Source organism: Cavia porcellus, unplaced genomic scaffold (genome assembly GCF_034190915.1).
Source record: "Cavia porcellus strain 051 isolate PalLab524CR breed Dunkin Hartley unplaced genomic scaffold, mCavPor4.1 scaffold_8, whole genome shotgun sequence".
NCBI classification, from domain to species: Eukaryota; Metazoa; Chordata; class Mammalia; order Rodentia; family Caviidae; genus Cavia; species Cavia porcellus.
The window spans coordinates 29,651,109-29,671,700 of record NW_026947491.1 but is presented as its reverse complement, the minus strand read 5'-3'; positions in this window follow the sequence as shown (position 1 = coordinate 29,671,700).

Genomic DNA, 20,592 nt, shown 5'->3' with positions numbered 1-20,592 from the left:
CACTCCACAAAGAATGGACAGGATCAAGAAAACTACCAACAACAAATATTGGAGAGGCTGTGGGGGAAAAAGGAACTCTTCTGCACTGTTGGTGGGAGTATAGACTGGTGCAACCACCGTAGAGGTCAGTCTGGAGATTCCTCAAAATGCTGGAATTGAAAGCCCCATTTGACCCAGCTATTCAATTTCTAGTCATATTCCCATAAGTGACATATGTGCACCCATGTTTATAGCAGCATGATCTTGGAAACAATCTGAGTGTCCATCAACTGAGGAATGGATAAAAAGTTGTGTTATTTTTATACAATGGAGTACTACTCAGCTATAAAGAATGATCACATTGAAATGTTAATAAATAAATTGATGCAAATTGAGATCATATTCATTAGCAAAATAAATCAAACTCCCTTGTATAAATACATATAGTTTCCCTAGTGTAAGAAATGATAAGAATACATAAGATTTTATTGTAATCATGATTCCCATTACATTGCTTTGAAGCCTTATAATATTTTCATTCATTAGTTGAAATAGTTTTATTTTTTTGATTTTATTATGTTTAATGGTATGAACAGCTATTTTGAAAAAAACAAGGCATTATGGCAGCCATTGCTCATTTAATATCATCTTGCTTTGAAGTCCTACCATGCTTTTGTACTTCTGTTTTCATTATTTCCATCGTGTTGTAACTTACTGGATTTCTTTTTTTTTTATTTTATTTAAGAGGAAAAAGAGAAAAACACAAAACAAAACAAAGCGGTGTAAGGGTACACGTAATACAGATCTACAAAAAAAAAAACAGTAAGAAATCACTTGTTAATAGATTACATATTATCATCTTAGAAATAGTTGCTCAAATCACAGTATCAAAGAATACAAAGTAGACATTCAAACAGAGAGACTGCAAACAGCTGTGTTCAATGATCCAAAAATATTAATGTAGTCAGCTATTTAACACCCCTAAACACACTTGCTGTTATATCCGTTAGAGCTCTTTTTTTTCCCCCTCTCTTTTTTACAACAAAATTTACACATTTTGGATTTTATTACTCCTTAGTTCTTATTACTTTTTGGGGGGGGAGAGAACACAGTCAAATATGGCAAAACAAAGCTGTCAGTCAAAACCAAGGATAGACATAGCACATGATGTAGAACAGAGTACAAGGTTATCAACAATGGTTATCAATGTTGTCTCTTGTTTCCTTAAAAAGAATTGTCTATCTCATTAGATATTATAAAGTTGGACGAAACAGTAGAGAACTTACTGGATTTCAATATGTATGATTGTATAAACAAATTTTTTATGGAAAATGAGATAATATAGTAGCCATTGTTCATTTTGTTATTTTGTTCTGAATACCTTGTAATGCTTTCATTCTCTTGAATGGTTTTATACTATTTTGTTATATTTTATGTGAAGGTATGTTCAACTATTTCAGAGAAAGAGACATTATTACAGCTACTGTTAATATCTGGTCGCCTTGTGGTAAAGTGCTGTAGCTTACCTTGTTCTTCTATGATGTGCTTTCTTCTGTCCTCTTTTGTCTTAATCTCTTTAAAATAAAATAAAATAATTTTTAAAATTTAAAATCTTTTCTTGCTATCTGATTATCTGGACTATGTGTTTTCTTTTGCTTTCATCTGTCATTTTATCACTTACCTTCAGGGAATTTTACTGGTCAGATAAAATCAGAGAGAAGATAATAAGAAAAACTAAAGAATTCATTAAAAAAGTCAAGAAAATTTAAATATGCTCAATAAATATTTAAAAAGAGACTAAGTTTTCATGAAGGATATTATGTCTATTCCTTTTAAATAATCAAACTCTACATACGCATTGTCTAGAAATGCAAGACTTTTTTTTTTAAATTTTAAAGGTATAGGAATAGAGAGCCATGTGAAACTCCACATGTCAAAACTTCAACAATTTAATACCTTCCTTTTACAAAGTTTCAGACATCTCATTTTTAGTTTTATTTGCCAAGTAAATTTTGCTTTGCTTATTTTTATTATTTCTGTGTCGTAGATAATTTTATCACCATTTTACAAATGAAGTAATAGTAAAAGTGAGTAACTCGACTAATATCAAATGGCAGAATTGAGATTTTTAAACAAAGCAATCTAGCTTGGAAATCTGTGGTTCAAACACTTAATTGCACTGTCTCACAGTGCTGTGAAAGCCCTAAAAAATCTTTGGTGTTACTTTTTGATCCACACTTTCTTTCCATCAGAACAGCTACATTAGTGCCATTTCTCTGAAAAATTAGTAATTCTTTGTGAACAAAAATGGATAATGGGGACATTTCTCACATAGCTTCTCTATCTGACTAACATGAGAAAGAAAACCAACTTCCAGTGCTCCATTACTGTCTGTTCTCTGCTGCTATGCCATGAGCAATTCTCTGTGATGCCATGCTGCCATGCTGCCATGCCTTGGAGACAGTCAATTATGGACTGAAACCTCTATAAACTTTGGAGTGAATCTGCATTCCAAGGAGAGAGGTCTGAGTTGTGAAGAAGCTGACAGATTTAGAAGTTACTGAAGACACATCCCACTGGGGACTCATGCCCAAACCTGGAGAAGCTGAGATGTGCTCATGCCACTCTCAACACACACCATGACCACTGCCTGCCAGACACCCATTTCTGAAGTGAGAACACTAAGGAATAGAGTACCCCACCCTTATGTCTGGGTTCTCTATAACACACAGTAACAGTATTGACAACCAATAGACCAGTATGATTAAGGAAGTGACCAAGAGGAGTGTCTTTCTTTAAGACTGAAATGATATCTCTCCACAGAGACAGGGAAAGAGACAATGTTGGCCCCATGCTGAGAAGATTACAAGACCAGTATTCTGTTGTAGGAGAATAGGTAACATCAGAGTGGTCAGTCCTGAGGTAGAAGAAATTTAAGCTAGTGATATGTTTGAGCACTGGCAGGTCTGCCAAAATACAGAAGAAATCAGTGCTCTGAACAACTCAAAACATGAGTGCCTAGCATAGTAAGAATGAGAAACAATCAAGTTACAAAAAATAATTCAAGAGATTAAAAACATAATTGAATGTATGTGTAGCAGAACCAACAAAAGCAAAAACAGAGTATCAGACCTGGAGGACAGGGTTGTGATCAGTGACCAAATAGTGAAATATATCTTAAAAAACAAGGAAACATGAAAAATGAATTCAACAGCTCTTAGATCACCTAAATGAGGTCTAACTAGGAATAATTCAAATTAGTGAAAAATCATAGGGCACCACAAAAGGCTTAAAACACCTATTTACATGAGCTAACTTTCCAGGTATGGAAAAGGAATTTAACATACAGGTGAGTGCAGCTTATAGAAATACAAACAATCATGATCAGAAGAAATTCACTTCATACCACATGAAAATTAACATACAAGAAATATGACACTTAAAGACTGCTGAGGGCAGGGGCTGGGGATTTAGCTCAGCAGCATAAGCACCTGCCTTGTAAGCAGGCAGCTGTGAGTTCAATCCCTGGTACCGATTACAAAAAAGTAATGAATCACATATAAATGAAAACCTAGTAGGATTATTACAGATTTCTCAACACAGACCTTAACAGCAATGACAGAAAGGAGTGAAGTTTTCAAGCTGATAAAGAAAACAACTTTTAACCCTGTCCATTATACATTGAAAAATTATCTTTTGAAACTAAGGAAGAGAGGGAGGAGAGGTAACATGGCCAAATAGAGGGAAAGCTTTATTCAGAGCTACTCAGAGAAATTAAAGTAAAACACAGATTAACTGGAAGAAAAGGGAGACACACACATCCTGAAAGCAAAATCAATTTGAAGAGCCAAAAATACTCATAGATCCAGAAATACATAGATAACAGACTTAATACCACCCAGCTGCTGGTGCATCTCTGTGGCAACTGCCCACCCTACTTGAGATCTGTTGTAGTCAGGGCTTGTGCAGAGAACAATTAGAATCAGGACATGGAGTTTATAGTATTGTTTTATGATGATCCCCCAGAGTTAACACAAGAAAATGCAGTAAATCTATGCACAACACCAAAGACATAAAGTATTTAGTCAAGGGCCTAAATCCCACAGCAATGTTCCACATGAGTCCAGACGAAGACCCAGAACTCATGACAATGCCTCCCACGAGTCCAACTGGAGGTCTAGAGCTCATATGAAGGACTCACACCAGTCTCTTTTATGTATTCATGCTGGGAAGGCCCAAAAGTCAGTGGTGGAAGCCAGAAAGTCTATGCCAGCAGGATGAAGGACCTGTGCTGGTTGGGATGAGGCTTCTACGCTGGAGCCAAGAAGCTACACTCATAACAAAGACCAGGGTTGTCTTGAAAAGCAAGACAGCCATCCTCAGAGACATGGAAGCCCCAAGCTCCTCTGATGACAAGCACATTCAAGTACCTGCCAGGAAGCCAGCGTGAATAGTTCATTCTGGAGACCAAGTGGCACACATCTTCCCCTCTGGAGCTAGGAAGCAATGCTCAATGTGAGGACCAAAGCTTCATCAGGAGAATCTAATGGCTAAAACAGCAACACGTAGGAGAATCCACAATGCCTCCATGCCTCAGGACAATAACACATTAATGCCTTTCTTCTCCTTTTCCACCTCTCTATTTATGCTGGCAACTTTCCTCATGTGGAGCATCTACACTCAGTGCCATGCTGATGTAATCCATCTGGCATTAAGTTGACCAACAATTCTTAATCCATAACAAGAGCTTAAAAAAGAAAAGAAAAAAGGTTACTAAAATAATGTGGCTAAAACAAGACATACAGGATAGACTTAATATATAAGGTTCCCTGTTTCTTCTGCCTTCCTCCAAACAGAGAACACTACAACAGTGAATTTCAGACACACACAAGAATGAGTGAACTGCTCTCTCCCTGATGACTGTTCATTATTTTCTTTTCCTTTTCTTTTCTTCCTTTTCCTTTTGCACATGAGAGTGCCAGCTGGTACTGTTAGAAACAATATTTTTGATTTTTTTTGGTCTTTTTTATTTTTATCGGTACCAGGGATTGAACTCAGGACTGCCTGCTTGCAATGTAGGCGCTTATGCCGCTGAGCTAAATCCCCAGCCCCTGTTAGAAACAATATTAAAGAATACAGGAGTGTATAGTAAATGAAACAGCTAACCCCTCCCCCATTACCTATGGTTAGAGAGGCACATGGAATTAAGGAGCCTTGTACCTCAGAATATGGAACTCTAGGTTGTTTCATGTCATTGGAGCAGGAGCAGAAAGGCACTCCACAGCACCCTCCCCATTCCATCCAATGAGGTTACAGGGTACAGTGGAGGTGGGTGGCAATGACTATGGAAATTTTAAAACAATGAATTGGAGTTAGCACCCCACCATGGGAGAGGAGTTAGAATTGGGAGTGAGCACCTATGGATGATATAACGTAGGAATAGAGCACCAGAACATATGACAGAATCTCACCCCACTCTGTAACAAATGTCCTGACATGAAAGAGTCTTGCCAGTGGAAGAGGAACACAGAAGGCTGAGTGAGGATCAGGAGGAACCAACAATGCAGGAGATTGCGAACAGCCCCCATCTCTGTCTGAAAGCAACACAGCAACTGGGAGAGAGATGCTGAGAGAAGCAGGGTAAGGAGTGGCAGGCTGCTAAGAGACATAATAAATGTGCTTACAACTGTGCCCAGACCTCCATATCTGGAGATCAAGTTTTAAATCTATCATAAGTTCTACTGCAGGCTTGGCGCTATTATCCAGTAGTTTTGGGCTCTCAGTAAACACCATGGGAATTTTGGGTTTTATTTTATTTTTCTTCTTTGATGTGTTTTTTCAATTTTATTTTTTTGTATTTTACTTATTTTTGTTTTAATCTATTGTCTTCCTTTCTCCCTTTCCTCAATTTATCTTTGTAAACTTAATCGTATTTTCATGAGTGAATAGTCTTTCTAATTTTTGTGGTCAACTTCAATAATCCCTTGCTTACTCCTTCATTCTTTTTCTTATGCCCCTTCCTTACTTTTCCCAAACCTTGCATGATTATCCTTTGTCCTCCAGCCTTCCCTCTACATTTTTTCTTTTCAATTATTTCTGCTCTATCCATTATCTTTCTTACATTTCTCCACCAGAGTAAAACCGCTCTACCAAGGGGTAATACTTTGCATACAAGCTCCAAGGTATGACCCATTCTGTTATATAACTGTACATTTTGCTCCTAGATTTAAGGTACAAAACTAATAGTTCATCAGTTTCTGAACTGTGCATGATGCCATTGGTATTGTAAATTATACTACTTCAGATAGGAAGTCATATCTGTTGTAATCAGTTTTTCTTACTTCTGTAACAATACTGGGAAGCTCCAGGAAATAAACTTAACCATAACACAGCAAAAAAGGACCAGGAACTGGGCCAAAGAGATACCAATATCTCCACCTCTCTCAATTAATTGAGAAGATAGGGCCTTGGAGCAGGCATAAATCAAGATCTTCCTACATACAAAGGACATCCTGAAAAACAGATTTTTCCTGGAGAAGCCTTAAGACTAGTGATAATACTACCCACTACAAAAACATACACGGATTATAACGTAAAACAAAATAAGTTTTTTTTTAATTAGAAAATGACAACAGATAGAAACAAAATGCAACCTCAGACCCCTAACTAACCCAAAACAATTCCAAGAGACAACAAAATAGAGGAAATCAAAGACAGGCATCTGCAATTTCTGAAAAGGTAGCAACCAAAGTTAAGAAACAAATCCATGAGTCTATAGCAGAAATTACATCAAAATAATCTCTCACATAAAAAGAAATGTTAATAGTGAAAGAATTGCTCAGCAAATCTAGAGAAGCTATCAAAGATAGCTGACCATAGGAAAATGATGGAAACTATGAAGGATAAACATAGGAAAGAAGTAGAATACATGAAACAGATTCAAAGAAATATCCATGAAATTAAAATGTCCGGGGCTGGGAATTTAGCTCAGTGGCATAAGCGCCTGCCTTGCAAGCAGGCAGTCGTGAGTTCGATCCCTGGTACCGATAAAAAAATGAAAAAAAAAATGAAAAAGACAAAAAAAAAAAAGAAAGAAAGAAATTAAAATGTCCATTGAAAGCTTGCCAAACAGTGTGAATGAAACAAAAAACAGACTTTCATATCCTGAACACAGAATCATGGCTAGTGATTATGAAAGGAAAGATGGCTTAAAAATAACAAAGAATTGTGAAATTACAATACAATGGCTGCCAGACACTGAAAAAAATTATCAATAGTTGTCAATGCAAAAGCAGGGTTTAATACAAATGGCATAAAACAATTACTTGCAAAAGGAATACAAAAAAGTTTCCAAGCATGGGAGAGGATTCTAACATTTGGATAAGTGAGGTATATGAATGCCCAGTGAGCCATGATCAAAATAAAGGGACACCTAGGCATAAAATAATTAAGATCCCACAAAATCTGCATAAGAACAGAATATCAAGAGCTGTTAGAGAAAAGAAACTGATACCCTATCAAGGAAAGTCCAACAGAACCATGGCAGACTTCTCAACACAAATCCTCAAGTGAAGAACTTTGCGTGAAATACTTCAGATCCTGAAAGAAAACAATTTACAACCCAGATTGATGTATACTGTGAAAATTTATTTCACAATTAATGGAGAAATAAGATATTTTCATGAAAAGAATAAGTGGAGAAAGTCAAGGCTACCAAACCAATCCTACAAAGAATACTGACAGATATTCTAGACAGAGAGAGAAATGACCACAAGTCCAAAAGAACAACAAAAAGAAACAGACAGGGTAAGCAGTTAAACAGAGGGGAAAGGCAAGGAGCCAACAGTGGGAAACTTATAGGAAAAAGATTAATCAATACCTATCGGTTATAACCATCAAGGTAAATGATCTCAATTCATCAATACAATGAAACATACTGGCAGAATGTAACAAGAAACAAGATTCAACAGTATTCTGTATACACACAACACATTTAACTCAAAATAAATTCATAGACTGAAAGTCAAATGATATAACACAGTAGTCCATGCAACAGGAACCCAGAAAAGTAGGGATAACTATTCTGTTTGCAGACAACATGAACTTCAAACCAAGAATGACCAAAAGTGATAAATAGGATCACCACATAAATGGTAGGGGAAAACTTTAAAAAGAAAAAGCGATAATAAATATCTTTGCACCAAATATGGGAGCATCTGACTCTGTAAGACAAAAATTAATAGACATGAAAAATCAAATAAGTAATAACACAATTGCAATGTGGAAATTTACTAATTCACCATCAAAAATAGATAGGTAAACTAGACAAAAATCAGCAGAGAAATGCCAAAACTGTGAACAAATGGACTTAAAAGATGTTAACAGAATGTTCTAGCAAACAAAATCAGAATACCTATTTTTTCATTTGCACATGGAACATTCTGTATGATAGATTATTTACTAACATTTAGAACATGCTTCATTAAATACAAAGAATAGAAATTATTTCATGCATATTATCTGATCATACTGCAATGAAATAGGAAATTAATGGCAAAAAACTGCAAAACCTCCATAAATATGTGGAAATTAAATTACAAGCTCCATAATAACCAATGGGTCACAGATGAAAGTAAAAAAGGAATCAAACAATATCTACAATTAAACAAAAAATCAGATAAAACATACTGAAATGTGTGGGATGCAATTAAAACAGTCCAAATGGGGAAGTTTTTAGCAGTGAATTCTCACATCAGAAAAGCAAAATGAGCACAAATGAGCAACACGATGTTGTACTTTAAGCTTCTAGAAAAAGAGCAAATCAAACTCAAAGCACATAAGAGGGAAGAAATTATCAGATCAAAGTAGAAATTAACACATTTGAGACTAAGAAAACAATACAAAGCATTAATAGGTCAAAGAGTTAGTCCTTTTAAAGAATAAACAAAAACTGATAAATACTTAGAAAACCTTATTAAAAACAGGATAGAAGACTGAAGTAAGGAATGGAAAGGGTGAAATCACTATAAACCTGGTGAAATTTGTAAGATCAACATTACCTACTTCAAAAATACTATTCTCATAAGAGATAAAACACAGAAGAAATAGAGATTCCTGTATACATATAAGTTTTAAAAGCCGAATCAAGCATTTATAAAAATTCTGAATAATTCAATATTAATCAATGAAATTAAAAATATTATTAAAAATTTACCAGAAAAGAGAAGACTAGATCCTGATGGATTCACAGTTCAATTCTACAAAAAATTTACTGAAAACTTATTGCCAATACTTCTCAAATTCTTGCATAAAAATGAAAGGGAAATAATACAGTTTAACTCATTCCTGGAGGCAAGTATACCAAAACCAGTGAAGTACACAATCAAAAAAAGAGACTTGCAGGCCAATTTCTCAAATGAAAGTAGATGCAAAAATCCTCAATAAGATATTAGCAAACAAAATGCAGCAAATCATTAAAAAGATTATATAACATGATCAAGTGGGATTCATCCCTGAAATGCAGTGACATTTGACATAAACAAACCAATAATTGTAATGTACCATATCAAAACAGCCAGAGGCAAAACCACATGATCACCTCAATAAATGAAGCAAAGGCTTTGAACAAAATGCAACACTCATTTATGACAAAAATTCTACAAAAATCAGAGTAGATGGCTTTTATCACAATCTAATAAAGACCATCTCTGACAAACCAACAGTTAACATCACACTCAATGGAAAAATCTAAAATCTTTCATACTGAAATCAGAAACAACACAAGAATGTTCACTATAACAACTCCTCTTCAATGTGGTTCTTGAAATATTGGCCAGAATAATTAGAGAAAGGAGGAAATTAAACAGTAAGGATAGGAAAGGAAAAAGTTAAATCATCACTAGTTGCAGATGCCATGATATACTATATAGAAGACTCCAAAAACTACATGAAAAGCCCTTTATATTTGATAAACAAATTCTGTTTGTAGCTGGATACAAATTTTGCACTCATAAGTCAATATTATTACTGTACACAAACAATAAACTTACTGAAAGAGAAACTAGGATAGTCTCTCCCTTTACAATAGCACCCAAAAGACAGGAAAAGATATGTATATTTACTACATATATTTACTACATGTTTACTATACATATTTACTATATATATTTACAGAGCTCTGATTAAGGAGATTAAAGGGGATATCAGAAAATGGAAAATATCTCTTGCTAACAAATAGAGTTAGCATAGTGAAAATGGCCATAGTCTCAAAATTGTTATACTTATTTAATACTATCACAATCAAAATACCATCAACATATCTCACAGAACTAAAGAAAACACTCCTAATATTTATTTGGAACCAGGAAAGACCTATAATATCAAATGGAATTCTGGATAACAAAGGTAATGAAGGGGCCTCACAATCCCTGACTTAAAATCTTACTACAAAGATACTGTGATAAAATAAGCATGACATTTGAAAAAAAAAAAAAAAACAAAAAAAAAAACAACAGACCTGAGGATGAGTGGAACAGATTAGAAAGTTTTGTACACATCTTCAGGCTCACTCAGCCATCTTACCTTTGACAAAGAAGTCAAATTTGTTCAGTGGAAAAATAATCTTTAAAAATTCATGCTGGAAAAACTGACTCTCGACCCACATCTATCACCATGCACTAAAGTCAAAATGGATCAAATATCTAAATATTGCAATAGTAACACTAAATCTACTGGAAGCAAAAATAGACAGTTCGTGCAGTAAACCCAAACTGCACAGGCAATACTTCAAAGAATTAACAACTGGATGCTCATCTTATTAAAAAGCACTTGCACATCAAAAGTAATCAACAAAAGAGTGAAAAGATGTCGATGTCCGCTCCCGGCCGGCAGGAAGGACACACGACAAAGTCTGGTAGTGGACAACCTTTTCTTTTATTTTTCTTCTCCGTACAGCCTGCCCTGGGATCGCTCCCAGCCGAAGCCTCCTCTGGTCCGCTCCCCGCGGCTCCTTCCGGGCTTCGCTCCGAAGCCTCTACCGGTCCGCTCTCCGCGGCTCCTTCTGGGCTTCTACTTCCGGGCTTCTACCTGGCTTCTACTTCCGCCCAGGGGTGGCACCGGTATATATACGGGTACAGTGTCCAATCATGTTAAAGTGAGCAAGGCAAGCTGATTGGCTAACATCATCAGTTGCCAGGCAGACTATATTGTTGAGCGGGTTGTTTACGCGGTAAGCAGGAAACTAACGTATTCGATGGGAGGGGTAATCTACCTCAGGCTTTGCTCTTTACCACAGGCCGCACGTCCGCCGCGCAAGGCGAGCTATCACAGACGCGGCTCCCAACATCTCCCCCTATTTTATTTTTTATGAATGTGCGCATCGTAGCCCTTCCTGGACTGGGTGCAGAGGCTTATGCCCTATGTGTAGGCCCACCGTAGGTCCTTGGCTTAGACCCTGGTTGGCCATGCCATGGTCTGCCAAGGCCCTGAGGCCCTCGTCCTTTTTCTAGGGCCAGGCACAAACTGGACGGAACCTGGATGCACACAAGCTTGCACTCATTTCCTCTCCGTAAAGAAATCCCCTCGGAGAGAAATTTAGACCTGGGCAGCATCTAACAGTCCAGCGGCTTACGTGCAGGATGGGGTAGGGCCTGGCTTAGGTCGAGTCGTGCTGGGGAGGCACGCTCTTACCCGTCATTGACTCACCTACCCTGCTGTGTATTGTCACCTTATGGAGGAGAATGAGGGATGCCCGCCATATCTAGACTCGGTCGTGGGCCAATTGAGCAAGCCATGCATATGCCTGAGGATCTTCTTGTCCATTTCGGGCTACCGCTATTTCTATTCATCTTGTTGGTTGGTCTGTGATGGATCTCCAGTAGGGCAGGTCTGATCTTCAGTCGAGGGCTTTGTTGCCCGTGTCAGTCTCTCCGGTATCCACAGTGGTTCTCGTCCCGGTTCCTGTGGGAAAACACAAACCGCGCCTCGGTTCCAGCTGAGCACTGGATCCGGGCCCATCCATTGTCATGTCATAGATAACCGCGCCTTTGGAGGCAGGCCTTGGCTTACTCCCCCTTTTTGTTTTTTATTTTTTATTTTTTATTTTTATCTTTTTCGTTTTTTTTTTTTTTTTTTTTTTTTTATTGGTACCAGGGATCGAACTGGCGATTGCCTGCTTACAAGGCAGGAGCTTATGCCGCTAAGCTAAATCCCCAGCCCCCATTTCCTCGACCGGCGTTTTTTTTAGCCTGCTCGGCAGAGAACTCTGTGTACCAGGCTCGCCAATCCAGATAACTGCCCGAGGGCAGACACGCCTTTGCCAGCTGAATCCAGTCCGCGGGGGTGAGGGGCCCAGAAGACAGATTCTCCAGCATGGCAATGGTGTAAGGCGCAGTCGGCCCAAAGGTTGTAACTGCATTTTTAAGTTCTCTAATCTGCTTTATCTCAAAAGGCTCCCATACATTGCGTCCCTGGCCCATAGCTACTTGTACAGGAAATATCCCGTAGGGGCCACTATCTATCCCAGGTGGATGTACCTCATGAGACAAGCGTCCCCCCTGCCAAAGCCGCCTGTAAAAATACCGACCCGCCGGCGGCGGAGCATAAGACGGCGGCCGTGATTGGGCGGAAAATGGGGGCCCGTGCATCACTTCCTGTTCTGGCGAAAGGGGAGAGAGCTCCCAGGCGGCCGCCTCGTGGCGAGGAATCGCCTCCGGAAACGGCCCCCAAGGTGGGGCGGAAGGCTTCGCCTCCCTCTCGCGCCGGGGAGCGCTCAGGAGCTCTCTACTCCTCCGCAGACCAGGTTGAGCAGAGCGCAATTCGCGGGGCAACGCTGGAAAAGAACCCTGCGACTCCTTATTGAGCGACTTAGGCTCCTGACAGCTGGTCTCTTTGGCCTCCTTGCCATTCAACTTTCCCTCGTCCTCCTCCTTAGCATCCTTGTTCCCCTTGACGGACCCCTCTCGGGAGCTCCCTGACTGGGCCTGCTCAGATACCCTGCGTACTTTTGTAAGCTCTTGAGAGCTTTCTCCACAGCCACCCTCGCTCTTAGTGTTGCTACCTAACATGTTTCCCATCTTTTAATATGTTACTCACCGCGTGAGGCCCAAGGAATCCGCCACTTACGCGTGAGTCTGAGGGGAGTCTAAAAGCCCTGTAGGTGCGCGCCACCCAGAGCCCAGGCTTATCCCCAACTCACCTGTCTCGCAGCTCTGTACTGGAGCGTTGTCCACTTCCACGTCTCGGGGGTGATCAGTCCCCGGGCGGGCCTCCAAATGTCGATGTCCGCTCCCGGCCGGCAGGAAGGACACACGACAAAGTCTGGTAGTGGACAACCTTTTCTTTTATTTTTCTTCTCCGTACAGCCTGCCCTGGGATCGCTCCCAGCCGAAGCCTCCTCTGGTCCGCTCCCCGCGGCTCCTTCCGGGCTTCGCTCCGAAGCCTCTACCGGTCCGCTCTCCGCGGCTCCTTCTGGGCTTCTACTTCCGGGCTTCTACCTGGCTTCTACTTCCGCCCAGGGGTGGCACCGGTATATATACGGGTACAGTGTCCAATCATGTTAAAGTGAGCAAGGCAAGCTGATTGGCTAACATCATCAGTTGCCAGGCAGACTATATTGTTGAGCGGGTTGTTTACGCGGTAAGCAGGAAACTAACGTATTCGATGGGAGGGGTAATCTACCTCAGGCTTTGCTCTTTACCACAGGCCGCACGTCCGCCGCGCAAGGCGAGCTATCACAGACGCGGCTCCCAACAAAAAGACAACTCACAGAGTAGAAAAATCTTTAGCCATCTGCTCCTCAGACAAAGGTCTTTATCTAGAACATATAAAGACACAGGATGAAATTAGACCCATTAAATTCAAAAACCAAATTTAAAAATGGGCACCTGAGATATATATACTTCTAAGGTTAAGACATGTAAATAGCAAACAAACATATGAAAAATGCTCAACATCATTGGTAACTTGAGAAATGCAAATTAAAACAACACTGAGAATCCATCTCACTTCAGAAAGAATGGTTATCATCAAGAAATCAAACAACAACAAATACTAGAGGTGCTATGGAGAAAATAGAATCCTTACTCACTGTGGCTGGGAGTGTAGCTGGCTATAACCACTGTGTAAATCAGTGTGGAAATTTCTAAGAAAACTAGAATTAGAGGTCTCTTGACTTAGCTATTCATCCCTGTATATTTTCCCAGAATATTTAAAGACATCATATCACAGTGATATATGTGTACCCATGTTTATAGCAGCACAATTAGTAACAGCTAAATATTTTAAACAATACAAATGACTCTTAACCAAGGAATGGATAAAAAAAAAAAAAAACCTGTGGCATTTTTATACATTGGCGTACTACTCAGTAATAAAGAAATGTGAACTAGAGACTCTTATGGGTAAATGGCTGTAACTTGAAACAATATTCATAAGTGAAATAAATGTTTAGCCATTATATTATGTGCCTGGTGTGAGAAACTGGAATTTTGATGAATAAAATGGGACAAGATGGAAAGCAAAAGGGAGAAAAATTTAAGTGAGGTATTTTATTAGTGTCTCTTAGTTCAGTGAAAAGGACAGTTTGTGCTAGTATCAAGAGGAGAAATTTTCACTAATGAGTATACTGTGATTTGAGGAACCATTTTCAGGAAGATAGTGTGTAATCTACTAGCAGGTGATTTCTTACTGTTATGTTTTTTTGTTTTGTTTTGTTTTGTTTTGTTTTGTTTTGTTTTGTTTTGTAGTTCTGTATTGCGTGTACCCTTACGCCGCTTTGGTTTGTTTTGTGTTTTTCTCTTTTTCCTCTTAAATAAAAAAAAAAAAGAGGAGAAATTTTTATACCCATATCTTATATTCTGAGCAATTGCCTTAAGGTTAACAATATGCAGTGTATCCACTACTGTAATCCTAGTTTTTTGTTAGAAAAATTTGCTACATCTTTTTTTAAAAATGGAAAAAAAACCTGAGAGAACATACATTATTTCCCTGATAAAATTTAAATATATTCATTACCACCAAAACAACACTTCAAAAAATTTTATGAATATTTTAGAAAGAAGAAATAAAGCTGAAAATACCAAAAGGTTCAATAAAACGAATAGATCAGATAGGAGTAATAAGTACATAGGAAAAAAAGCAAAACAGTAACAGAAAATCAATACAATGATGTGTAATTTAATATCTATAATGTATACTATCAACAGGATTCAACAGAACACATCAATGAAAAGACATAAATTATCAGAATGCATCAATAAAGAAAATCCAACACTATGTTATATAATTCTAACATTTAACACAGAGAAATATTCATGGGATGAAATTTAAAAGATGAAGCTCCATGTAACAGCAACCTCCAAACAAGCAGGAGTAGAGGAAGTAGATTTCAAACTAAAGCTAATTAAAAAAGACAAAGAAGGAAATTACATATTGTTAACAGAATAGTTCAATGAAAGGGATAACAGTTACAAACATACATGCACCAAAGCACAGTGCACTCAACTTTATAAAATGAACTCCAAAGGACATGAAAGATCAATACAAGTATAGTGACTGTCTTGGTTATTTTGCTCTTTACTGAGGCAAAATAACCAATGCCCAAAATTAACGGTTTTTGGTTGTCTCAGACCATAATTAGCTGACTCCAAGGTAGAATCGCATGGCACAGAGGGCACTTCAAGATGACAGAAAAAAGCAAAACCATGAAGAGTAATGGAGAAAGAACAAAACTCTTTCCCTCACTTATACTGTAAGCAGGCTACCATCCTTTCAGGGTAAGCATAGCGCTCACATCACCTCTGTGCCCTCCTCTTGCACATGCTGAGAATGTTCACAAAGAACCCTGGCTCCCTGTGGTCTCTTAGTTAAATTTCTAATCTTTTCAAGTTGATACAATGTATCAATCATTACAATATACCCCTTGTCAATTTGACAACCAGACACATTTCTCTTTACAGATTTCCAGATAGAAAGACATGTTTATTTGTGTCATTTCACAACTTGAACATTATAACACAAGTTTAACAATCCTTCAGAAGCAGTGTTGACTATCAACATTGTATTATATTAAAACCATAACATTTAACTCCTGGTCATCTCCCTTTATTCAAAAGCCATTTATTCAATCCATAAGAGTTGACAAGCCCTGAAAGTATGAGCATTGCTGAAAAGTTCAAGTCCCAAGTCTGCTACGAGATGTAAGGAAAACTTTTAGCTTCAAACTCCTATATAAAATGAAACAAATTTAAATACTTCCAACATTCAATGGTGTATGAAAAAGATTTCCCTTACAAAAGTTACAAACAGGGGAATAGAAGAATTAGAACCATAGGGAGTTCAAAATCCAGCAGGGCAAATATTAAGTCCTGTATTTCCATGTCCAGAATCTGAAGCACTCTGTGGTAAGTCTTCAGCTCCAAAGGTCATTCATGGTGCCATCTGTATGGCACTGCTAGTGGCTGTAGCTCCCACATTTCTCTCCTAAATCCATTCTGCTCTCTCCTTGCAGGTTTCCTCAGACGATCCATATTCCTGGCTTATCCAACTTTTTGGAGCTCCATAGCACCTTTGGCTTCACCCTCACAGCTTCACACACTTTCCTCTTGGTGACACATTGCCTGGCCTCCCAAGCCTTCTGAAATTGGGGTAGAAGACTTTTTGAACTGGTAACTTTTACATTCTGCATATATCTAAAACCAGCATCACATGCATGATGTCAAGGTCTGCTGCCAGCTGCTACAGGAGACAGGCTTCCCTTTCTCTACACCTACTGTATGTGTAGAGTGCACAGATTGTTGGGCATTCTCACTCCAATGTTTCGGAATGAATTCTCTATGCTGTCACAATTTTGGAACCTGGTGCATCTCCAACATTCTGGAACATGCTACTTTGGAGCATTCTCTTCAAAGCAAAGTCTTTTACTTTTGCAGCTTTGAGGCTTCAAAGGATGAAGATTTTCTGCTTCTTGTGATGTCCTTAGGCCATCTGTTATATTCTTATGTTCCTTCTCATCATTTGAGACCTTCCTAGCTCTACCTTTGTAGTCAGTAACTTTACTAGAGCTTCTTTTCTGGCCAAACTCACATTTTAAATCATTCTTATGGTTTCTCTGCTCTTGATCTGCAACATAAATCTGGCTAAAAGGCCTGAACCATAACCATACCACTGCCTCAACATTCAAAAGCCTTGAAATTTCTTTTGCCAGATTAAATAGTTCACCACTCTTAATCTTAGTCTCAGTTGCCTGTGACCAAGTTCTCTGGCCACAATCAAAGGACAAAATTTCTGCCTAGCCATAACATTATATTATCTGAAGTCCAACAATCGATGCAGTCCTTCTTCCTAGCCTAAACTTCTCAGGCTTGGTCTTTACCAAGTTTCGAGTCTCTGAATTCTGACTAGAATCTCCTATACAGAAGAAGCTAAAGTGTTCCAGCTCTAATCTATTAGCTCACATCTCTGAACCTTTCCAAACTCTTGCCACAAGCCATTCCCAAAGGCTCTGAACCACATGGTCACATACGGTCACAGCATTGACCCTACTTCTCTGGTACAAAATTCATAGTTGTTTTTTATCTCTTGCTGAGAAAAAATACATTATGCCCAAAACTAAGGAAGGAAAGTTTAGCTTACTGCTTGTGGAGGTTTCAGTCCATAATCATCAGGCTCCAATGCAGGGTGGTGTGGCATAGGGCCAACATTGGAAGGCAGCATGAAATAGCAAAATTAGCAGTAGCCAAAGGCATGAAAAAAATTAATCTTTTTTCCTCCCATTTACTGAAACAGGCTACCACCTCTTCAGGCTGGGTATAGCACTCACACCACCTCTGTGCCCTCCTCTTGCACAGACTGAGTGTGTTTACATTATAAGGACCCTGGCTCCATGCTAAGTCTTAGTTAAATTTCTAAACTTCTCAAGTTGACATAATGTATCAACCATTACCACAGGCAAATTTCCATAGAATTTTCTATAAGAAAATTTTTAAATTTCTCAAGTTGACATAATGTGTCAACCATTACCATAGGTAAATTTCCATAACTGATTGTCAAAAATGGACTTATCAGTTCAACAAAATTCAACAAAGTAATATGTGAATTGAATAAAATTTTTGAACAAATGGACTTACTAGATACATAGAAACTGTTCTACCCAACAAGAATAGAGTGCATATTTTTTCAGATGCACATGTTGCTTATTCCAAAATAGATCACATATTAGTTAATAAAGAATGCCTAGTTAAATGCAAAAGAATTGAATTTTTACCATACATATCCTGAGCATAATACAATTAAACCAGAAATCAATAACAAAATAAACTACAGAAAATAAGCAAGAACTAGAAATTGAAAATACATGCTCTTGAATTATCAATTTATCACAGTGGAAACTACAAAATAAATAAGACAGTCCTTAGAATTAAATGATAATGCTACTAGAACACACCAAATATATGGAACATAACAAAATCTGTCCTATGAGGAAAGTTTAGAGCAGTGACTGTCCACATCAGAAAAATATGAGCCCAAATGAATAACATAATGGTGCACTGCAAGATCTTAGAAAAGCAACAATAATCCAAACTCAAGAGTTTGTTCAAGGAAGGACAGTATAATGATCAGAATAGAAATTAATGAAATGAAGACTGAAAAAAATACAAGAAGTGAGCCAGACCCAAGCCTTTCTTTCCCCTTGAGTCAGTGCCATCTGACTTAAGGGGAAAGACTGTAGGAGGAGAGAACAAGGCCTCACCAAGAATCCAGCCCTCCTTGTGAACCAGCAACATGTATAGGCCAAACCAACAAAACAATCAAGATGATGCAGGACTTCCAAACAAGATAGTAGGGAATTAACACTGACTATCACCTTCAGAAGGAGATCTCCCAGATGCCACAATATGTACCGCTATCCTCTGAAGAGATAATAACTAGCCCTAGACCTGCAAGGTCAGTAAACACCAAAACACCAGAAGTATCAAAATGCTTTCACCTCAATAGCTATCATCATAGCCTGTGTTCACTCGCATCAGCCAGTCATCAATGGAGTGGTGGTGGGTGGATTGGCTCTTCTTGTTTACCAGTCCACACAATGGAATGGGTTAGGATCTGGCTATTGTCCTGCTATCTGTGGCTCATGCATGGTGCTAGTTTACAGGGAGGTGAATTCTTGATCTCTCTTCCTGTAGTCCATGAATGGTGGTGACTCACAGGGAAAGGATTGGGTCTGGCTCTTTCCCTGCCGGTAGTGATTTGTACATCATGCTGATTTTGCAATTTTCAATATATAGCTATTTTTCATCCTTTGTTAGCATGATTCCTAAGTATTTTATTCTTTGGCATGCTATTGCAAAGGGTATTGTTTCCCTAATTTTTCCCTCAGTGAGTTTTTTGTTTGTGCATAAGAATGCTATTGAATTTTGAGTGTTGGCTTGTACCCAGCTACTCTGCTGAATTTGCTTATTAACTCTAGTAGTCTTTTGGTGGAGTTTTTGGAATCATCTATGTAAAGTAACATTTCACCCACGAATAATGATAATTTAATGTCTTCCTTTGCCTTTTCCTAGTGTATTATGTGATCTTTGAATAATGGTAATTTAACTTCTTTCTTCCTTCATTACCTTCCTTCCTTTCTTAGTATTTTATTCATATTTCTTTTATTTCTGTCTCTCATCTAATTTCTCTGGCTAACATTTCCAGAAATACATTGAATAGAGTGGTGATAGTGGACATTCTTGTCTTGTTTCTGATTTTAGGGTGAAATCTTTCAGTTTTTGTCCATTTATTATGATGTTGGCTGTTGATTTGTCACAGATGGCTGTTATCAGATTTAGGTAGAGATTCCAATTCTCTCTATAATTTTTATCATTAGTGAGTGTTGGACTCTATCAAAACTCCTGTATCTACTGAGTTGATCATGAGATTTTTTTTCCCTTTGGTTCTGTTGATATGGTGTATTATGTTTATTGATTTGCATATGTGTTGAACCATCTCTTCATTCTTGGGATGAATCCACTTGGTCATGGTATATTATCTTGATGCTTTGCTGCATTCTATTGCTAGCAGTTTACTGAGGAATTTTGCATCAATGTTTATTATGGAGATTGGTTTGTAGTTCTGTTTCTTTGGCTGGGCCTTTCTCTGGTTTTATTCTGAGAGTAATACTTGCCTCCAGGAATGATTTAGGGATAATTATTTTCCTTTCAATTTCCTTAAAGGGCTTGAGGAGTATAGGTGTTAAGTCTCTCTAAATTTCTTGTAGAATTCAGCTGTGAATCTAGCAGGGTCTTGGCTTTACTTTGTTGGTAAGTTTTTAATTACATTTTCAGTTTCATTAACTGATATTGGGTTATTCAAAATGTTTGTATATTATTGATTCAGTTTTCATAATTCATATTTCTAGGAATATGTTCTTTTGTGTTTTTCAGCCTATGTGAGTAAAATTTTTTGAAGTAGGTATTAATGATTCTCTGAATTTACACAGGATCTGTAATGAATTCATGCTTTTCATGAATTTGAATTGTTCTTTTCTTGATAAGGTTGGATAGGGGTTTATGAAATTTGTTTATTCTTTCAAAGAAGAAACTCTTTGATTCATTAATTCTTTATATCATTTTCTTA